At 35.8% G+C, this 20,574-nt stretch overlaps 1 non-coding gene across 1 annotated transcript; it reads left to right on the forward strand.

The window, feature by feature from the left end:
• Positions 1 to 2,923: 2,923 nt before the first annotated feature.
• Positions 2,924 to 3,060, forward strand: LOC111755619 (small nucleolar RNA SNORA2/SNORA34 family). Its single transcript, XR_002790184.1, has one exon. It is a non-coding gene; the product is annotated as a small nucleolar RNA SNORA2/SNORA34 family (small nucleolar RNA).
• Positions 3,061 to 20,574: the final 17,514 nt, after the last annotated feature.

Here is a 20,574-nt window from a genome sequence, read left to right on the forward strand (position 1 = left end):
ATGAGACTGAGAAGTTCAGATCAAACTGTTTCCTTATAAATAATAAAATAAATATAATTTTTATTTTTATATATTGTTACCTTGTTCTAAAAATGATTTAAAGTATTTTCATGGTGGATTTTTCTGATCTTTTCTTCAAGGGGTCTTACTTAGGTCTATTTAGCATATATTTATTAATGATAGATATAAATATTCTTAGATATTAGCTTAGGTAGATATAAATATTCTAAGAAACATTCAGATCATTGATAAACAATTCCTGCCACTAAGGAATTTATATGAGTAAGAAAAGATATTTCTGCATCAAAAGTTTACAAAAATAATATGAGTTATAACATCATACATGTTGTAGAAGTTGATCAGAAAGAAAGATGCGTGAGTGTGGGTGATTGAAGAAGTTAAGGAGGAAAGGAGCTTGAACTATCTGAGTCAGTTAGACATTTCTAGCAGGGGAGTCTGAGCCAGAGTGTATGTGAGAATCAACAATATTTGGATATTGTACTAACACTGTCTTAATAAGATTAAGCTTCTGTAACAAACAGTGTACAAATTCTCTCCTCTATCCTCTTCTTGGCCTCTCCCTCCCTCCCTTAAGCACACACAGACATACAGTGCACCTGACTCTGAAGTCTAGAGCAAAAAGAAACAATATACCCTTTATGCTCCCTTTGCTCTCTATCGCCTTTGACTCTTCCTTCTTTGTTACTCCTCTTAGCTAATTAATTAAGGTATTCTGTAGATTCTTTCTTTTCAATGTGTTACAAACCATTTGGTTATTTCCAAAAGTGCCTGATGTCTCAGATACAGTAGATTTTACTTTGTATAACAGTCCAAGATGGATTGGATTGGTTGAGTAGTTTCTTTCACACAGTGATTCAAGAATCCATTGTGATTCTTTGGTTGTTTGATCATCCCTTAAAAAAGGCAGAAAATACAAATGGTAAAGATTTGTACTTATAGCAAAGGAGGATAAGAAATATAGCCTAACTGTGTTCAGGAAGGAGAAAGTCATTTAGCCTTCCCTGCTGCAGACAGCCAACAAAGCTTACTTGCTGTGTGTTGAGGGAAAACAATGAGAAATAAAACTAGAAATTTAATAGGGGGTGAGACTGTGGCAGGCTCTGACTAGCAGTCTAATCATTGTGTACTTATTGTCCAATCATTTGGAAATTGTTGGCATCTGTTACTCAAGAGAAAGATATGTTAAAAGTGATGTTTTACAAACATCCATCTAGAGCAGTAGTGGTGAACCTTATAGAGCTTGTGCCTAAGTTCCCCACCACTCATCTAATGTGTGGAATGAATTGGAAGAGAAAAGATTACTGCCCTATTCCAGATTTCAGGTGACAGGGACTTGGCCTAGGGCAGAATGAATGGAAATGAAAGCAATGGTTTATAATCCAGTAGAAAGAAAGTATAAAATGTAGTTGTTTAGTTTGGTAGAGGGAGGAATTAGAGTGGTAGGAAGAAGGAGTAGCATTTTCCTTGTGCTCTAAATAGATTCAAAGGTGATATGTATATGCGGTATGAGTTAGACCCTTACTGGTCTCTACTCACCTTTTTTTTTCTTTGTCTTTTTTTTGTCCTTTTGTGGTTTGTTTGTTTGCCTCTGGCAGTATTGGAGATTGAATCCAGAGCCTTTGTATGGACCTACATCCCTGTCTTCTTACTCCTTATTTTTTATTTTTAATTTTGAGACAGGTGCAGAGTGAGACACTGTCTCAAAAAAAAAAAAAACAAAAAAATATTTTTGAGAAAGAATCTCTCTAAGTCATTAAGTTGTACTCAAACGTCCAATCCTCCTGCCTGAGCCTCCCAGAGTGCTAGGATTATAGGCATGTGACACCACACCTGGCTAATGATTTATTTTCAGTTTTTTATTAGACTAAAGATCTCTTAGGGCACATGTTAAAAGGGAAGACCCTTGGGTCTTCTGTCCAGAGATTTTGATTTAAAATTTGGGTGGAATCTAAGCATGTGCCTTTTTATAGGCATGTTGAATAATTATGATGCATATAGTCTATAAAGTGTACTTTTAAAAGTACTATTTTAAATATATTGGCACATAGTAAATTGATATTTTTACTTGTTTTATAGTAAGTTATTGAAAAAACACTTATTTCTTTAGACTGATATGAGATAACTGAAGTCTTTAGGTTTGAGTAACATGATTAGAATTGTTTTGACATTGTGCTTCCTGCATTGTCTCAATACTTCTAAAGTATCCAGCTTTACATCCTCCTCCTTTCATCTCCCTGAAGTGTTAAGCATCAAGAAAGAGAAATATTTACTACCATTTCCAGTGTTAGTACTGTGGATTATACAGCAAATGTAAGAAAACTAAAAATCTGTTGATTCTATTTTCAAAACTACTTTTTTGGTGCTCTGCAATGATGTTAGGGTGATGCCTGAGTTTTGTGAGACTGTTGTGATATACACACTTCTAAATATCTCAGTGAGGTGGGCTGATTATTCCTCTTTTCACGTTACTTCATCTTCTTTATTCTACAAATGTAGTATGTAGTATAGAAAATACCTATAAAGATATTAATCCCACTTTTAATAATAATTCTGCATTTTAGAAGTGGTAGTAAGGGAATAAATGAGGGAGTTTTATTTTGTACTTTATATTTTTTCATAGTATTTTTTAAATAGCAATGATCATTGCTATTTATTTATTTTTTAATATTTTATTTTAAAAAGAGAAAAGTCAGAAAAGAAAAACAAAAAGCAAAAGACAAAACCAACAATAGCAAACTCAAAACAATAACAATATAGGTTTTAAAACAAAATAAAATAAATTTAACAATGGTTGTTACATTGCATATTCTCTTTTTTTTTTTCAAAGAAGGAAAAGAAAATTAAAGAAAATAGAAAAACAGAAAATAAGGGTAGAACAATACTGAATTCAAAAAAATTAACGCTGGCCCTGAATCAAGGGCGGCAGCTTCCTGACGCTGTTGGTTTCAAGCAGGAGCCTAAAGAGATGTCTTTCTATGGTCTGTTGGTCATTTCAGAACTTGGGCAGTGAAATGGTCAACTCACTAGAAAGAAGCACCCCCCCTACACACACACACCATGAGCGACTGTGAACGTGGCAGGCTATGGTGGCCCAGAACCGGAACCTCCAGCATTTACTGGGACCTACACCATGCTGGGACCTGGAGCACAGGGAAACCAAGCAACCCCTCACCCCTGCCTGTTTTGTTTTGTTGAACTTCAATATACATGAAAGAATGGACAGCTATTTTGAAGAGAACAAGAGACTCTACGACAGCCATTAGTGACTTCCCTATTGTCTGATCTTGAAGACCTAAAACGCCTTCCTCATTCTGTTCAGATCAGTTTTATACTAGGTTGTTTTGTATGAATTCTCTGTATGTGAAGACATGGACAACTATTTGGAAGAAAACAAGAGACAATATGACAGGTAGTGAACGTCTAGCTTTGAAATTTACATCTCTTACATTGCTTTCTTATGTCCTATTTTGTTCTGTTTTATTGTGTTTATTTTATCTCCTTTAAAATAAAAAAAAAAAGAAAGCCTGGTAAATCCAGTGGGGTTGTGAAAGGTTGCTATGTCAAGAAAAGAACCAGCCTTTGCCAACTGAACTGCATTATTGCATCCATGTTTTTAAAATAAACTTTTAATTTTGGAAAAAAAATTAACATCATAAAGTCACTAATTGATACATTACCTATTGTCGTCTTAAACACTTGCCAAAGTTAAAATCAAAGCATAGTGGCTACACACTCAAACATTGACAGTGTAAATCCTTCTGTTCAATGTTTCAACAGAAATTCAGTAATATGATCCTCTATCTTATACACTACACACACCATTATTACCGTTTAGAACACTTTCCTTCCCTTTCACTTTCACAATATCTATTATACTTTTTGGATCCCATTATTCTGTCAGTTCTTATTATTTTTTACACTGGAGAGACAATGTGATATTTACTAATGCGAGTTTTGTTTATTTCAATAATGAGATATTCTCAAGTTGCCTCCATTTATCTATGAAGGCCTCAAAATCACCCTTTTTAATAGCTGGATAGTATTCTATTGTATAAAAATACCACATTTTTTTATCCACTCTGCAGCTGATGGGCATTTTGGTTGTTTCCAAGATTTAGCTATCACAAATTGTGCTGCTATGAACATAGGTACACATATATCTCTGTGACATGACCTTTTCAATTTTTCTGGGAAAATACCTAGGAGGGGAATAGCTGGATTGAATGGAATCTCCAATCCTAGTTTTTTGAGGACTCTCTATACGGATTTCTACAGTGGTTGCACCAGTCTACACTGCCACCAACAGTGGAGAAGTGTTCCTTTTCTCCCGTATCCTTGTCAACACTTGTTATCTGTTGTTTTCTTGGCTTTTCTGGCAGCCATTCTTTCTGAGATGAGATGAAATCTCAATGTTATTTAAATTTGCATGTCTCCAATGACCAGTGATGGTGAACATTTCTTCATGTATTTATTTGCCATTTGTGTATCTTCATCTGAGAACTGTGCTCATCTCTGATGCCCATTTTTGGAGAGGGTCTTTGAATTTGGGGGTTTGATGTTTTTCAGTTCTCTCTATATTCTGGATATAAGTCCTTTGTCTGAGGGATTGTTGGCTAAAATTCTTTCCCATTCTATGGGTTTTCTTTTCACTTTGTTGGTGATTTCTTTTGAAGTGCCATTGCTATTTAGACAGCAATGATCATTGCTGACATGATCAAGTGCTAATTTTAAGCACTTGTTATTTTATTTTCATCTCAGATTAATTACTGTTATTAAATTAGTAATAATGTTTATTACCTTTTTATTGGTTATGCAGATTAATGGGTTTCATTTTTGCAGATTTGGACTTGCACATGGTATACTATGATTATCTTTAATACCCCACCCTCTTGCCTTGCCATCTTCCCTGTTTCACATTTTTGAGAGGATTTCAGTGGGCACAGTGTAGTGGGGTCATATCCATCCCACCATTACCCATCCTGACACTCCTTTCCAGTCCTCCTATTCGCTTTCTTTTTTCTAACGGTAGTCTCCCTTCTACTTTCTTACTCTCTTTTTTAGATTCAAGTTATTAGGGAGAACATGCAATATTTGTCTTTCCAAGTCTGGCTTATTTTTCTTAAAGTCTCAAGATGGTCTCCAAATCCATACATTTTCCTGCAAATGAAAGAATTATTTCTTCATTATAACCAAATAATACTCTATTGTGTATGTATACCACGTTTTAAAACATTCGTTCATCTGTTGATAGGCATCTAGACTGGTTCTATAGTTTGGATATTGTGACTTGTGCTGCAATAAGCATGGGTATTCAGGTATTCCTGCGGTATGCTGACTTTAATTCCTTCAGGTGTATACCAAGGAGTGGTATAGTTGGATCAAAGGATAGCTCTCTTTTTAGTTTTTTGAGGAAACTCCATATTGATTTCCGCAATTGTTATATTAGCTTGCATTCCCACCATCAGTGTAGAAGGACTCCTTTTTCCTTGCAGCCTCAGCAGTGTTTCTTATTATTTGATTTCTTGATGATTCATTCTTTCTAGAGTAAGATGAAACCTCAGTGTTGGTTTATTTTTTCAAATTTATTTCAAAGAGAAAAAACGTAAAATGAAATTTCAAAACATGTCATTCAGGGATTAACATTGGTACATGCATTGTGCATTGCCATTCCCAAATCATTCTCCAGCACAACATCCGCATTCAATCATCCAAATAGTATCAACACAAATCTTTCTTTTCAGTGAATTCAGAGAAATCAGTAGTCTAACCATCTCAACTATTTTTATATAGATACATATACATATATTGTTTCTTACAAGTTTTTACACTAGTGAAATAAAACGATGCTTATACATTGTGTCTCATTTATTTCACTTATGAGTATGCTCTCAAGTTGCATCTATTTACCTATAAAAGTCTCCTATTTACCCTTTTTTTTATGGATGATTAGTACTCCATTGTATAAAAATACTACATCTTTTTTTACCCATTCCTCAGTCAGTAGACATTTAGGTTGTTTCCAAGATCTAGCTATGACAAATTGTGCTGCTATAAACATGGGTGCACATATATCACTGTGGTACAATGTTTTTAATTGTTTTGGGAAGACACCCAGAAGGGAATAGCTGTGTCAAATGGGACCTCTAGTTCTAGTATTGCCATACTAATTTCCACAGTGGTTGTACCAGTCTACACTTCCAACAACAGTGGAGAAATGTTTGTTTTCTTCCACAACCCCTCCAGCATTTGTTATTGCTTTATTTCTTGATTCTAGCCATTCTTCCCAGGGTGAGGTGGAATCTCAGTGCTGTTTTAATTTGCGCCTCTTGAATGACCAGTGATGCTGAACATTTTTTCACATATTTATTTGCCATTTGTATTTCTTCATCTGAAAAGTATGTTCTCTTGTCAGGTGACCATTTTTGGATTGAGTCTTTAAATCTAGGAGGATTGATTTTTTTGAGTTCTTTGTATGTTCTCGATAGTAATCCTTTGTCTAAGGAACAGCTGACAAACATTTTCTCTTACACTGTGGGTTGTCTCTTCACTGTGATGGTGCTTTCTCTTTGCTATGCAAAAGCTTTTCAGTAGGGTGAGATAGTTGTTGATTCTTTGTGACAGTTCTTGTGCAGTTGGGGTTTTGTTCATAAAGTCTTTGCCCACAACAATATTTTAAAGAGTTTTACCTACTCTATCTTCTAGAAGATTTAATGTTTCTGTTTTTTTTTTTAATCAGTACCTGGGATCAAACTCACAACCGCCCCGCCTGCTTGCAAGGCAGGTGCTTATGCTGCTGAGCTAGATCCCCAGCCCCCAATGTTTCTGTTTTAATATTAATATTTTTGATCCATTCTGATTTTAGCTTAGTGCATTGTGAAAGATATGGGTCAAGTTTTAATCTTCAGCATGTTTAGAGCTAGTTTTTCCAGCACTATTTATTAAAGAGGCTATCTTTCTTTCAGTGATTGGCACCTTTGTCAAAGATAAGATAGTTTACTGTGTCTGTAATTGTCTCTGTGTCTTCTAATCTATTCAATTGGTCTTTAAGTCTGTTTTTTTTTTTTTTTTTGCCAGTGCCACACTTTTTCTTTTTCTTTTTTTTTAAATCACAATAGCTTTATAGTATACTTTCAAATCAGGGATTGTGATACTCTCTGTCTTGTCTTTGTTGCCCAGGATTGCCTTTGTTATTCTAGATTTCTTCTGGTTACAGATAAATTTTAGGATTGTTTTCTCTAATTCTGTAAGACATGCTATTGAAATTTTTATTGGGATTACACTGAATCTGTATAACTATTTTGAAAGTATGGCCATTTTCACTATATTGGTTCTTCCTACCCAAAAGTATGGGATATCTCTCCATTTTCTAATATTCTCTTCAATTTCCTTTTTCAAAGTACTGTAGTTTTCAAAGTAGAGGTCTTCTACATCCTCTGTTAAATTGATCTCTAAGTATTTCATCTTTGGGGATTCTATTGTGGAAGACATTGTTTCCCTGATTTCTCTCTTGGTGACTTTATAATTCGTGTACAGGAAGGCTAGTAATTTTTGAGTGTTGGTCTTGTATCTAGCTATGCTACTGAATTTGCTTATTAAATATACCAGTTTTTAATGGAGTTTTTGGGGGTTTCTAAGTAGAGTATCATGTCATCTGCAAATAATGATAGTTTAACTTCTTCTTTTTCTATCTTTATTTCTTTTATTTGTTTCTCTTGCCTAATTGCTCTGGCTAAAGTTTCCAGGACTATATTGAGTAAGAGTAGACACAGTAGATATCCTTATCTTGTTCCTGATTTTAGAGAGAAATCTTTCAGTTTTTGTCCATTTAGTGTGATATTGGCTGTTGGTTTGTTATAGATGGTTTTAATCAGATTGAGTTAAAGACCATCTATTCCAATTTTCTGTAGGGTATTTTTCATGAATGGGTGCTGGAATTTGTCAAAAGCTTTTTCTGCATCTATTTTGATGATCATATGATTTTTGTTCTTTACTGTGTTAATATAATGTATTAATTTTAATGATCTATGTATATTAACTCATCCCCACATCCCTGAATGAATCTCACTTGATCATGATGTATAATCTTCATGATGATTTGCTGCATCCTGTTTGACAGTATCTAACTGAGGATTTTTTGCACCTACATTCATTAGGGAAACTGACCTGTAATTCTCTTTCTTGGTTGGGTCCTTACTCTGGTTGATTCCTTACTTCCAGAAATGAATTAGGGAGTATTGCTTCCCTTTCAATTTCATAAATGAGTTTGAGAAGGATCACTATAAGATTTTCTCTAAATTTCTTGTAGAATTCAGCAGTGAAACCCTCAGGGCTTGGGTTTTTCTTTGTTGATAACTTTTTAATTGCATCTTCAATTTCATTTATTGATATCAGGGTGTTTAGGATTTTTATATCTTTTTGATTCATCTTTAGTAATTCATATGTATCTAGGAATCTGTTCATTTCTTCTGTATTTTCCATCTTATTAGAGTACAAGTTTTCAAAGTAGGTATAGATAGCCTTCTGAATTTCTGTAAGGTCTGTTTTGATTTTACCCTTTTCATTCATAATTGTGTGTATTTGAGTCCTTTTTTTTTCTTTTTTTGATAAGGTTAGTTAAGACTTTGTCAATTTTATTTAATCTTGCAAAGAATCAACTCTTTGATTCATTGATTCTTTGTATTGTTTTTGTAGTTAACAGTGTATTAATTTTTGTTCTGATCTTTATAAAATTTACTCCCTTGCATGAACTTTTGGCTTAACCTGTCTGGAAGTTTGAGGTTCACCATTAAGTTGTTTATATGCATTTGCTCTGTTTCCCTGATATGGGCATTTACTGCTATTAATATTCCTCTTAAGACTGCTTTCATTGTGTCCCATAAGTTTTGGTAAGCCTCATTATTGTTATCATTAAACTGTAAAATTTGTCTAATTTCTTCTTTAATTTCATCTATGACCCATTAGTTATGCAGCAAAAAGCTATTCAGTGTCCATGTGTTTATGAAGTTCTTGTGATTTCTTTTGCCTGGATTTCCAATTCAATTGCACTGTGGTTTGATAGTATGCATGGGATAATTTGAATTTCTTTGCATTTACTTAAGCATTTTCTATGAGCCAGTATATGGTCTATTTTCGAGAATGTCCCGCGTGCAGCTGAGAAGAATATATATTCTGATGTCATGGGGTAGAACATTCCCTATATATCTACTAAGTCCATTTGTTCAAAAGTTTGGCCCAGTTGTAATATTTCATTATTATTTTTTTCTAGTTGACCAGTCTTTCTGTGGAAGTGTGGTATTGAGATCTCCCAATACAATTATAAAAGAGATTATTTGATTTTTGAGGTGTTAGTATTTGTTATATATAGTTGGGTGTGCTGGTATTTGTTGCACATATGTTTATGATTGTTATCTCTTTATGAAGATGTAGTGACCTTCTTTATCTCTCTTAAATAGTCTTGACTTGAAATTCACTTTGCAAATAGAATAGCTACTCCTGCTTTTTTTGTAGGTTTCTATTGCATGGAGTATTGTTTTCCACCATTTGATTTTCAGTCTATGAATTTATTTTTGAATTAAATGTGTTTCTTGTATGCAAAATATTGTTGGCTCTTGCTTCTTGGTCTATTCTGCCCTTTTGTGTCTTTTGATTGGTGAATTGAGATCATTAACATTGATGGTTATAACTAATATGTATTAACTTATTCTTGTATGTTTTTTCCTATTTTTGGCTCCCCCCTTCTCTCTAATTGTTTACTTTTACTGTTGGATTCCTTCTGTTGGAATTCATGGAGATATAGTCCTTATTCTCTCTTTCTAGAATGCTGTTCAGAATATTTTGAAGTGCTGGCATGGTGGTTATAAATTTCCTTGGATGTTCTTTGTCATGAAACTATTTTATTTCTCCATCAGTTTTGAATCAAGATAGTTTTGTGGGGTACATCAATCTGGGTAGAAATTTGTTTTCCTTTAGGGCTTGGATTACTTCACTCCAAGCTCTCTTTGACTTGAGAGTTTGTGCTGAGAAGTCTGCTGTTATTCTAATGGGCTTTCCTTTATAGGTGATTTGTTTGTTTTCCCTAAAACAGTTTTAAAGATTCTATTCATGTATTGCATTTCTGGGATCTTGCCTATGGTATGCCTAACTGTAGTATTTTTTTGACTGTGGCTAATTGGAGTTCTATATGCCTCACTTATTTTTATGTCAAATTATTTTTCTCTATAATATTTTTCTCTATAACAGAGAAGCTTTCTGCCATGACATCTGTGAACATTTTAAAAATATCACTTGTGGCATCTTCTGCATTTCCTTTGACTCCAGCCAACCTTAAGCTATTCTTCTTTGTCTCATATAGAAATTGCTGGATTGGAGTTTCAAAAATGGTGGCTTGCTAGGGGATTGGGTGGAGAGTCTCTGCAGAGAAATCATATTAGGCACTAGAATATGACAACATGGAGAGGGCCAGATGAATGGATAACGATTCTTATTAACCAAGGTGGTAACTAAAGGGAAAAATAAAACTGGGAACAGGAAGGAAAAGTGCGGATGGAGAGCTGAAGCCCGATGTACTCACTGAGCCCCGTTCCACGCTGTACTAGGTGCGGCTGGAGGATTTAAGGTCGTGCTGAGATTGTGGCTGCCAATAATGGGAGTCTGAGAATCCTGCTCCTTTAACACGGCATACTGACCAGTGGATCCAAGAGGAAAAGCTGTATTGGCTTTTGGTGACTGCTGGAAATTGAGATCTGGGATCCCGCGAAGGAGCCAGGGCCTCCTGGCTGCACCGGAGGAGACTGTGAGAAGTTCTGGAGCTCTGAAGCCAGATACCGTGCAGTTTTCTGACTGTTCCACGCTGTGTCAGGAACACAGTGAAGACAAGTGGCGCAATGTGCAGTGGAACCAAGAGAAAGATCTGCATTGTGTCCTGCTGAGTACTAAGGGACTGGGTCCCCCGCGGCTGCTGTTGCAGACTGGAGGACATCTTGGAATTGGGCAGAGCCCGCCACCACGGTGGCATCAGTGACATGGAGAGTCTGGTGGAGGACATCTTGGAGTTGGGCAGAGCCTGCGGCTTGGTGACATCAGACAGTTGCCCCTGGTGCAGAGAGGTCTGGTGGAGGACATCTTGAAATTGGGCAGAGCCTGGCACTATGACAGCGTCAGCGACACAGAGAGGACTAGTGGAGGACATCTTGGAATTGGGCAGACCCGGTGTCCAGGTGACATTAGATAGCTGCTCCTGGCGCAGAAGATCTGGTGGAGGACAGCTGGGATTTGGGCAGAGCCCTGTGCCAGGGTGACATTAGTCAGCCACTTCTGGTGCAGAGAGAACTGGCAGGAACTGCTGGGGCTGAACCAAGCCTCTGGTTGGGACCCAATAAGCAGATACAAAGTAGTTGTGACTCTGTGATGTCCACAAAGTACAGCCTAACTTGCAGATTGATTGGCCAGAGGCTGGAGGTTAACCTGCACTGTCCCTGCATCCCTACCTAACTCAGATAACAGCAAATTGGGGAAGGCAGCAAAAACTCAAGTCAGCATGCTTCACAAAGGCCCTAAACAATATGGAGAGAGCCAGAGACCCTCAGAACACTCCAGTCTGAAAGAAAACAGAAACATGACAAGAGATAGAAATAAAAAAAAATCTCCAGCTGCCGAACATGAGAAAATAAGCCCAGGAGAAGTAAACACAGAAGAGAATCAGCACTGTAACCATCCAATACTAGACACAGCATCAGCCAAAATAAAAAAATACCTTCATGACCTCATAGACGAATTTAAAACTGTACTCCTGATTCAAGTGAGGCAACATTTAAAGAGATTAATTAAAGAAATGATAAGCCCTGCCCAAGAGAACACAGATGGAAGAACGGAGGAAATCAGAAAAGAAAGAGAAACTTCTGAAGAAGAATTTAAACATAACATAGAATACATGAAACAGATCCAAAGAGATTACCAGGAAACTAAAACTCCATTGAACACTGGCAAAATGCCTTGACTGAAACTAAATTTAACCTTTTGAAACTTGAAGAGAGATTTATGATATATGATCATGAAAGAAGAGACCTCTTAAAAATAACAAGGAACCAGAAAGAAACAATTCAAAGGCTAGAAGATGACAAAAGGATATATAACTTAAGAATAAAGCATGTGAGTGAGGAAGCAGGAGCAACCAAAATGAAATACAAAGAATATTCACAGATATATTAAAGGAAAATTTCCCAAGTATAGGAAAAAGAAACGATATCTAGATAAAAGAGGCATACAGAACACCAGCTACCTACAACCAAAACAGATCTACACCCAGACATATAATAATCAAGATTCCAGAAAGCCACCAAAAGAACAGAATACTAAAAGCAGCCAGGGAAAAGAAGCAGATAATCTACAATGGAAAAATTATCAAAATAACAACAGACTCATCAACACAAACTCTCAAATCGAGAAGGGAATGGGGGTAATATTCCAAGTCCTGAAAGAAAATAATTTGCAACCAAGACTCATATACCCAGAAAAACTCTCTCTCAAAATTAATGGAGAAATAAGATGCTTCCAAGACAAGGAGGAACTGTGGGAGTTCATGGCCACCAACCCAACCCTACAGAGAGTGCTGAAGGACATTCCAGAGAGAGAGAGAAAGGGATACCAGGATTCCAGCAACAGTGGCAGAGAGGCCTCAATGAATGGGGCAGACAGTGGAATGAGGGAGTAAGGTGGACAAATTATAGCAGTAAAGGGGAGTAGCAGACATGAGGCAGAGACGGTAAGCTATAATCTTTAGTATAGATAGCTTTTATACACTATAAAAAAAGAGGTCATTGTTAATAGTGTATCAGGATTTAAAAGACACAGTAGTCTTATCGCCCATTTAGTTTGAATTTAATTTGTTCCAGTCTGTCCACTCACATCAGATTTGAGGGCACAGATCTGACCCAAAAATAGCAGGTTATATCATGGCAACTATCCTTAATTTTCTATTAACTTAAATTGAAACCCTGTATTACCTTCATTGTCTTACTATGACTGATCTTATTTGAATCCAATTCATTAGACCATGGTTTTGCGTTGGCTGATTTAATTTGAATTTGGTATGCTTGATAGTATCAACCCTAAAAGTAGAGGCAACTACTCTGAAGATGACAAGATGTAAAAGATATCCATACTGGTATTGATTATTAACAGCTCTCAAGTCCTACAATGTTTTCAAAGTTGTGTTTTTATAAATATAGTTATGTAATACTATGCTTAACTATATTAAGCCTGATGATATGGACACGTCTATTGAAAATAACAAGAGAAAGCATAGTAACTATGGTAGATCACCTAATATTGTGGTCTTATGTGTCTTTTTCATTGCATGTTTTTCTAGGAATTTGTTTTGCTGTCTTGTTACGATCTGTTTTTCTCTATAATACAGAGAGGATAGATATACATGTAGAAATTCATACACGAAAAGATTTTTTAAAAACTATTTACAGGAACAGATTATATAATGCAAGATGTAATGAACAGATACTCTGAAGAAAAAGAGACACTGAGAAACCCAATGCTAATTCTGTAGCATTATGATATAAAATCTAGCAATACTATTATTCACTGATCAGAGTGATATTAGTTTAGTCTCTTAAGTTCAATTTCTGCATATGTAAAGATACAGACAGCTACTATGAAGAGAATGAGAGACACTATGGTAGTTATTATTTTCTTCCCTAATGTCAGATCTTGAAGACCTAAAAAGCCTTCCTCATCCTATAATGATTTGATTAGTTCTATATATGCAGTATGTATTTAACGTGCATGAAGATGGGGACAACTATTTGGAAGAAACTAGAGACAATTAGATAAACAATGAAGATCCCCAGTGGACTTGCTTTGAAATCTGTATTTGTTTAAATTGGTTTTTTTTGAACTGTTTTTTTCTGTTTTGATATGTTTAATCTTACCCTCTTTAAGAAAAAAAACAAGTGTGTAGGACTGATAACCATGTATTTTTTTTTTGTTTCTTTAAATAAAAAAAAAAAGAAATTGCTGGACTGATTTCTCATGGTCCCTTGTTAGTTCTGAGAAATCTTTCTTTTCCTGATTGCTAACTGTAACTCTGTCTTCAAACCTGAGAGCCTGTCCTCACATTGGCCTAATATGCTTTGAATACTTTCAATGGAATTTTATTCCTCTGATATCTGCTTGAATCTGATTTATGGATTCCATTTCTTTCATATGCTGAGCTTCCATAGTTTTCTTAAGCTCATCTATTTTTTGGTCTGTACCTGCTCTGACATCACTAAGCATGGTCTTTATCAGAGAGATTATTTCTGGTCTCATTTTTTCTAGAGCCTCATTCAATTGCCTTGTTGTTATCACTTCAGGAAGGCCAGGTGGGAGGCTTTTGGATTGTCCCACCTCATTGCCCCCTGGGTTTGCCTTTGTTGAATTTGAGGTCTGGAATTGCATTTTGGAATTGCATCTCTCTCTCTCTCTCTCTCTCTCTCTCTCTCTCTCTCTCTCTCTCTCTCTCTCTCTCTCTCTCTTTCTCTCTCTCTCTCGTACTAGGGATTGAATTTATGACCTTGCACATACCAGACAAACACTTGAGCCACTGAGCTAAATCCCCAGCTCCAGGGTTATATTTTCTTTAATTGTCTCTTCATTTTTTTCTTTCTTTTTAAAGTTTAATTCCTGGGATGAGGCTTGTAAATTGCCTGTGTGGGTTTCTTTATTGTTAGTATTCAGGTTCCCCAGATGATGGCTACTTTTCTGAGGTGTCTTCCAGGTGTAGCTGGTTTTTGGATTTGAGTCTGTTGGAAGGACTTATCTCTTCAGTTTGTTGGAGATAAGAAGCTGTTGCTTGTTTGGCCCAGTCCCTGGTTTTCTGGCACTGTGCCACAGTATTTTCTGTGATCCTTAGTCTTAGTCCTGGAATACCAGGACGAACAGTTGTTTGAAACAATTATGTCAATTTTGGCTATAGTGGTACCAATAGCATCAAATACATCCAAGCAAATGACAAACTGAGCTAACTCTTAATTTGCCTCTTTTAACTGTATGAACTAGACTTGTGATTATATATCAAAATATAAAACCAGAAAATTATACTCAGGATACAAGAAAATTTTGCCCTCAGGGATTAGAATTCAAAAATGAATTAAGGAGAAAATATAGAAGTGGAAGAAGAGGAAAGATTAGAAGCAATTACCATGTCTCTATGTAGAGGTCTCTGGGTCACCAGCCATCACTGTGGGTCTGCAGGTTTGAACTGCTCCTCTCGTGCAGTGAATCCGTCTCAGGGAGAAGGTGCCACTGCTGCTTCCTTCTCCATTGCAGTTTCTCTCTTCATTGTCTCTGTGGATTTCAGTTCGCACTTCAGATTTTTCCTGGGTCCGGTGGATCCACTTCCCTCATCCTTGTCTTCCTCATGCTGCAATATTCTAGTGTCTGGATAGTGGCTCTCAGACTGTTGTCTCTGCTGTGTGACCGCTCTGCCATCTTGGTCTCCTCTCCCCAATTCATTCTTCATTAATCAGAGTGCTGTTTTAATTTGCACTTCTCTAATAATTAAGATGTTGAACAGTTTTTCATTTATTTCTTAGGCATTTATATTTCTTCAGAGAAGTATAAACTGAAGTAACTTCAGTTGCCCCAAATTTTTTAAGTGTTTTATAAATTCTAGATATTAGTCCTCTGAGGAACAGTTGGAAAAAATTTTCAGTATTCTGTAGTTGGTTGTTTCTTTTGCTCTGCAAAGCCCTTAAATTTGGTATGATCCCGTGTGTTGATTCTTGAATTTATTTCTTATGCAGTTGAGTCTATGTTCAGAAATTCTTTTTACCTATTTTATCAAGAATTTTGCCTATTTTATCTTTCAGCAGATTAAATGTGTTTTTTGGGCACTTTGCGACAGGGTCTTTCTGTGTAGTTCAGGCTGCCCTTGAACTCACTTTGTAGCCCAGGCTGGTCTTGAAATTGCTATGATCCTCCTGCCTAAGCCTCCTGAGTGCTAGGGTTATAGGCATGTACCACCATGCCAGCTAGTGTTACTTTTTAAATATTTCTATGTCTGATCCATTTTTATTTTAGTAAGGTGAGAGATAATTGTTTAGACTCAATCTTCTGCATGTAGATGGCCAGTTTTGCCAGCACTATTTATTAAAGAGATATCTTCCCACTGGTATGTGTTTTGAGCCCCTCTATTAAAACTGAGATAGATGAATGTGCCCTTGGTGGTCTTTGAATCTTCCACTCTTGCATGGATCCACATGTCTGATTCTGTGCAAGTACTATGCTGTTTCAGCACTGCAGCCATGTATTATAACTTGAAGTCCAACCTTGTCATGACTCTTGCTTTGCTCTTGTTGCCAGGATTGCTTTTTCTATTCTGGATGTCTTCTGATTCCATATGAATTTTAGTACTATTTTATCTAGTTCTTTGAGGTAGTTTGATTGGGCTTGCATTAAATCTGTACATCAGTTGTGGAAGTAAAGCAGTTTTGACAGTATTTGTTCTGCCTATCCAGAAACAGGGAACATCTTTCTATTTTCTGATGTCTGCTTTGATTTTTCTTGGAGTATTGTAGTTTTCATTGCAGAGTTCTTTTGTTTCCTTGGTTTGCTTAATTACTAAATTTTTCTTGTTGCTATTGTGGAAGGTGTTAATTTCTTAGTTCATTATTTATACATAGCAATGCTGTGGATTTTGTATCCTGTTGCATTACCAAATTTGATTATTACTTGTAAGAGTCTTTTGGTGATTTTTGTGTCTTTTGTGTAGTGCATCATGTTTTATAAAAAATGATAATTTGTCTTCTTTTTCTGTACCTATCTCTTATTTTTTTCTCTTGGGTGATTGTTGTGCTAATACCTGTCACACTGTATTGAACAGGAGTGGCGATACTGACATCCTTTTTGTGAACATCCTCACTTGTTTCTTATTTCAGAGGGAAAGATCTTACCTTTTTCCCAGTTAATATGATGTTGGTGGTAGGGTTGTCATAAATGGCTTTTATCAGTATGTTGAGAAAAGTCCTTGCATATCCATTTTTCAAGGTTATTGTCAAAAATTAACTTTGGATTTTGTCAATATCAGGGTTTTAATATCTTCTTTGTTCAGTTTTGGTAATTCATATCTAAGAATCAGTTTTTTTCTGGATTCTCTAATTTGTTGGAGCATAGATTTTCTAAATAATTCTGATTTTCTGTATTTCTGTGGTGACTTCATATTTTTCACTTCTAGTTACGTGGCTTTTTTTGTTTTGGTAGGATTGGCTAAAGTTTTATCTATTTTGTTGACTATTTTAAATGACCAGTTCTTTGATTCATTGATTGTATTATATTTTTGGCCTCAATTTTATTAATTTCTGCCTCACCTTTGTTGGTGTCAGTGGTGTCGTATTTGCCTTCTGGCTATAGTCATTGCAGAAGCTCTTAATGTTTGTGCCCTTGTGTACCATAAGTCACTGCTATTTCCATCTAGCTTTACAGCCTCAGGGATCATGAGGTGTTTGTTCCAGTTGTTCCAGAGGCCACTGTGTCACTACACTATGATGTGAGAACCACATAAGCTGAGGAATGTCCCTGATCACATTGGCAGGTGGGAAAGACAGACTACTGAGCTGTATGCTAAAGGCAAACAGCAAGTGGAGGAGGGTATTTTACTAGTCTTCATATCAGCACTTCCAGATGTACTTCTTCACCAGAAAAATCACATACAATTGGCCTGGCTTCTCACCCTAGAGGGCGAGACCCCCTATGTCCTTTACAATCTGAACTTACTACTATCAGTCTATTACTAGCCTGCCCCTTCTCCATGACTGCCTCTTCTGGCTGTCTACTACCAAGTCACTGTGGTAGGGTGGCCCTAGAGGCTCCTGAAGGGCAATGTTCCATGACTTCTTATTCTCAGTGTAACTCATTTTGAAACAAATGCTTTACCAAAATCATTTCTGATTACAACACTTTAAAGAATGGTGGATGCCGCTGTGAACTTCTTCTCCAATTCAAGCCTGTTATGGAATGAGTCATTTGTAGAATGAGCCTCATACTTTACTTGTAGCTTATAATAACTATGGGATTTTCCTGGGGCTAGCACTGTCTGTGTTTTCTCCTTGAGGCTGCTGTCTCTTTGGACTTTTCTTGTGCTTGTGGAATTACCTGCTCCCCAGAATTTTGGGTTATTATTCTGATCTGTTTCATTCTTTTCCACGTGATGTCATTTATTAATCCAGATTCTTTATGGTTTCTAGTTTCCCTGTTGGCTCTTTTTTTGATTTTTGAAGCTCTAATTATTTTTTTCCTTGCTAAGTTGTTTCCCAGGTGTCTCAGTTCCTAGAGACCCTAGAGAAGCTGTGTTTTGCTTCCAGCCTTTACTCTGCTTTTTTCTCTTTTAATCTCTTTTAATCTCTTTTTTCTTGTTGATATTTTCTGTTATTTTTACCCAATTCTGTTTACTTTTTGCATTTTTGATTGGATTTTTTATTTCACCTTTTGCTCCTCATTATATCTTTTCTTTGCTTTTTACATTCTAATTCTTCCATAATACTTCTACTTTTATTATTATTACAAGTAACCTGTATTAATTTTATCCTTTAGTTTAATCTGTATTATTATTCTGATTTGCTTTGTTAATGGTGGTATAATCTTTAATTTTAATTGGATTTTAGTATATGAAAATATCTGATTTATTTTATGATATTTTCTGTTTTCTGAGTAAGGCTGGGGATAAAGCTCTCGAAAGAAGACTGGACATTAAGAAGTGCCTCAAAAGTGGAAGAGTTATCCATCTCTACAGATGCAGGAATATCAATAAAGAAAAGTAGGTAAGAAGTATGGAAAAGCAATAGGACTCCTCCAAATTTCCATAATTTGTGAGTAACTCAATGCAAAGACATTCAATTGTCAAAGAATTCAAAAGAATTTATAACATTATTAATGATGTCAAAGTGAACAGAAAAAAGCAGCAGAATGAATGAAAGAGGACAATACAGGATATGAGGAAACAGTTCAATAAAATGGTAGAGACTCTGAAGAAGAACCAAACTCTGGAAATGAAAATGCAATAAATCAATTAAAAACTGAATGGAAAGCCCCATTAATAGATTGGGCCAAGCAGAAGAGAGAATTTCAAGACTTAAAGATAAGGCAGAAGAATTATTACATGTAGATACTAATAGAAAAAAAAAACAAATATGAACAAAGTAACCAAGTATTCAATGACAAAATTAAAAGATCAGATTTACAAATTTTTGGTATAGAAATGTGTATAGGCTAAAAGTATAGGAAATCTGTTTAATAACATAATGACAACATTTCCCAAAACGTTGGAAAGATATAAGAATGCAGGCATAGGAGGCATTTAGGACCCCGGACATGACCAGAAAAGACCCGTAGCACATTATAGTTAAGATGGAAAGAGTACAGAACAAAGAAAGAATACTGAAAATCAAGGCAAAATGCTAAATCTTTTTAAATAGGCGTACCCATAACAATATGTGGCCCCTTGCCCATTCCTCTCTGGTACTGTCCTCTCCTTTGCTCCCTGGACACCATGAAGTAAGCAGTTTTTTCTGCACCACCCTTTTGCCATAATATTCCTGCTTTAGAACCAGTTGGCTATGAACCGAATCTCCTCAAACTATAACTAAATTAAAATTTTCTCATTGAAATTATATCAGGTATTTTGTTCAGCAACATATAAACTGAATAATACAAGTTTCAAATATTTTTTAATTTAATTTTTAATTAGTTCACATTTTCCATACAGAATGATCATATTCCTCATAGGGAATTTGTACCTGTATATATTTTAATTTTTCTTTTTTCCCCATTCCCGTTTTTCTAAGCTTTCTTCCTTTTGTCATTTACAAAAGCTTTGTTTCCATTATCATTTTTTCTTTTTAAGAAAAGAAAATCTTATACCCTTTCCCCTTTCTTCCCCTTCCTTCTTCCCATTCCCATTTGAACCAGTTTTTCCTGCTTCTCAATATCCTCCATTTTGCTCCCTGTCTACCCTTTGAGTTTCTCACACAAGAAAAATGATGCAATATGGTTTGTGTCTGATTTATTTTAATAAAAAGTATGGTCTCAAGCTGCATATATTTACTGAAAAATGCCTGAAGCTTATCCTTTATGGCAGAGTAGTACTTCATCATATGTAAAAACCACATTTTCTTATCCATTCATCTGCTGATGGGGCATGTGGCCTGCTTCCAAGATTTAAATATTATAAATTGTGATGCTGTTCACATGGATATGCATATATCACTGTGGTGTGATGTGTTTAATTCTTTTGGGGAGATACCTCCAAGGGGACGAGCTGAGTCAAATGGAACTTCTAATTTTAATTTTTTTGAGGAATCTACATATTGATTTCCATTAGTGGCGGTACCAATTTACAGTTCCACAAATATTGGAGAACAGTTCTTTTTTCCCCACCAACTCACCAGCATTTTTTATTGATAGTTTTCTTCATGATAGCTCTTCTTTCTGAAGTGAGATAGATTCTCAGTGTTGTTGTAATTTGCATTTCATGAATGACCAGTGATGTTGAACATTTTTTTCATGTGT

This window comes from Cavia porcellus, unplaced genomic scaffold, assembly GCF_034190915.1.
Source record: "Cavia porcellus strain 051 isolate PalLab524CR breed Dunkin Hartley unplaced genomic scaffold, mCavPor4.1 scaffold_6, whole genome shotgun sequence".
In the NCBI taxonomy this organism is placed as follows: domain Eukaryota; kingdom Metazoa; phylum Chordata; class Mammalia; order Rodentia; family Caviidae; genus Cavia; species Cavia porcellus.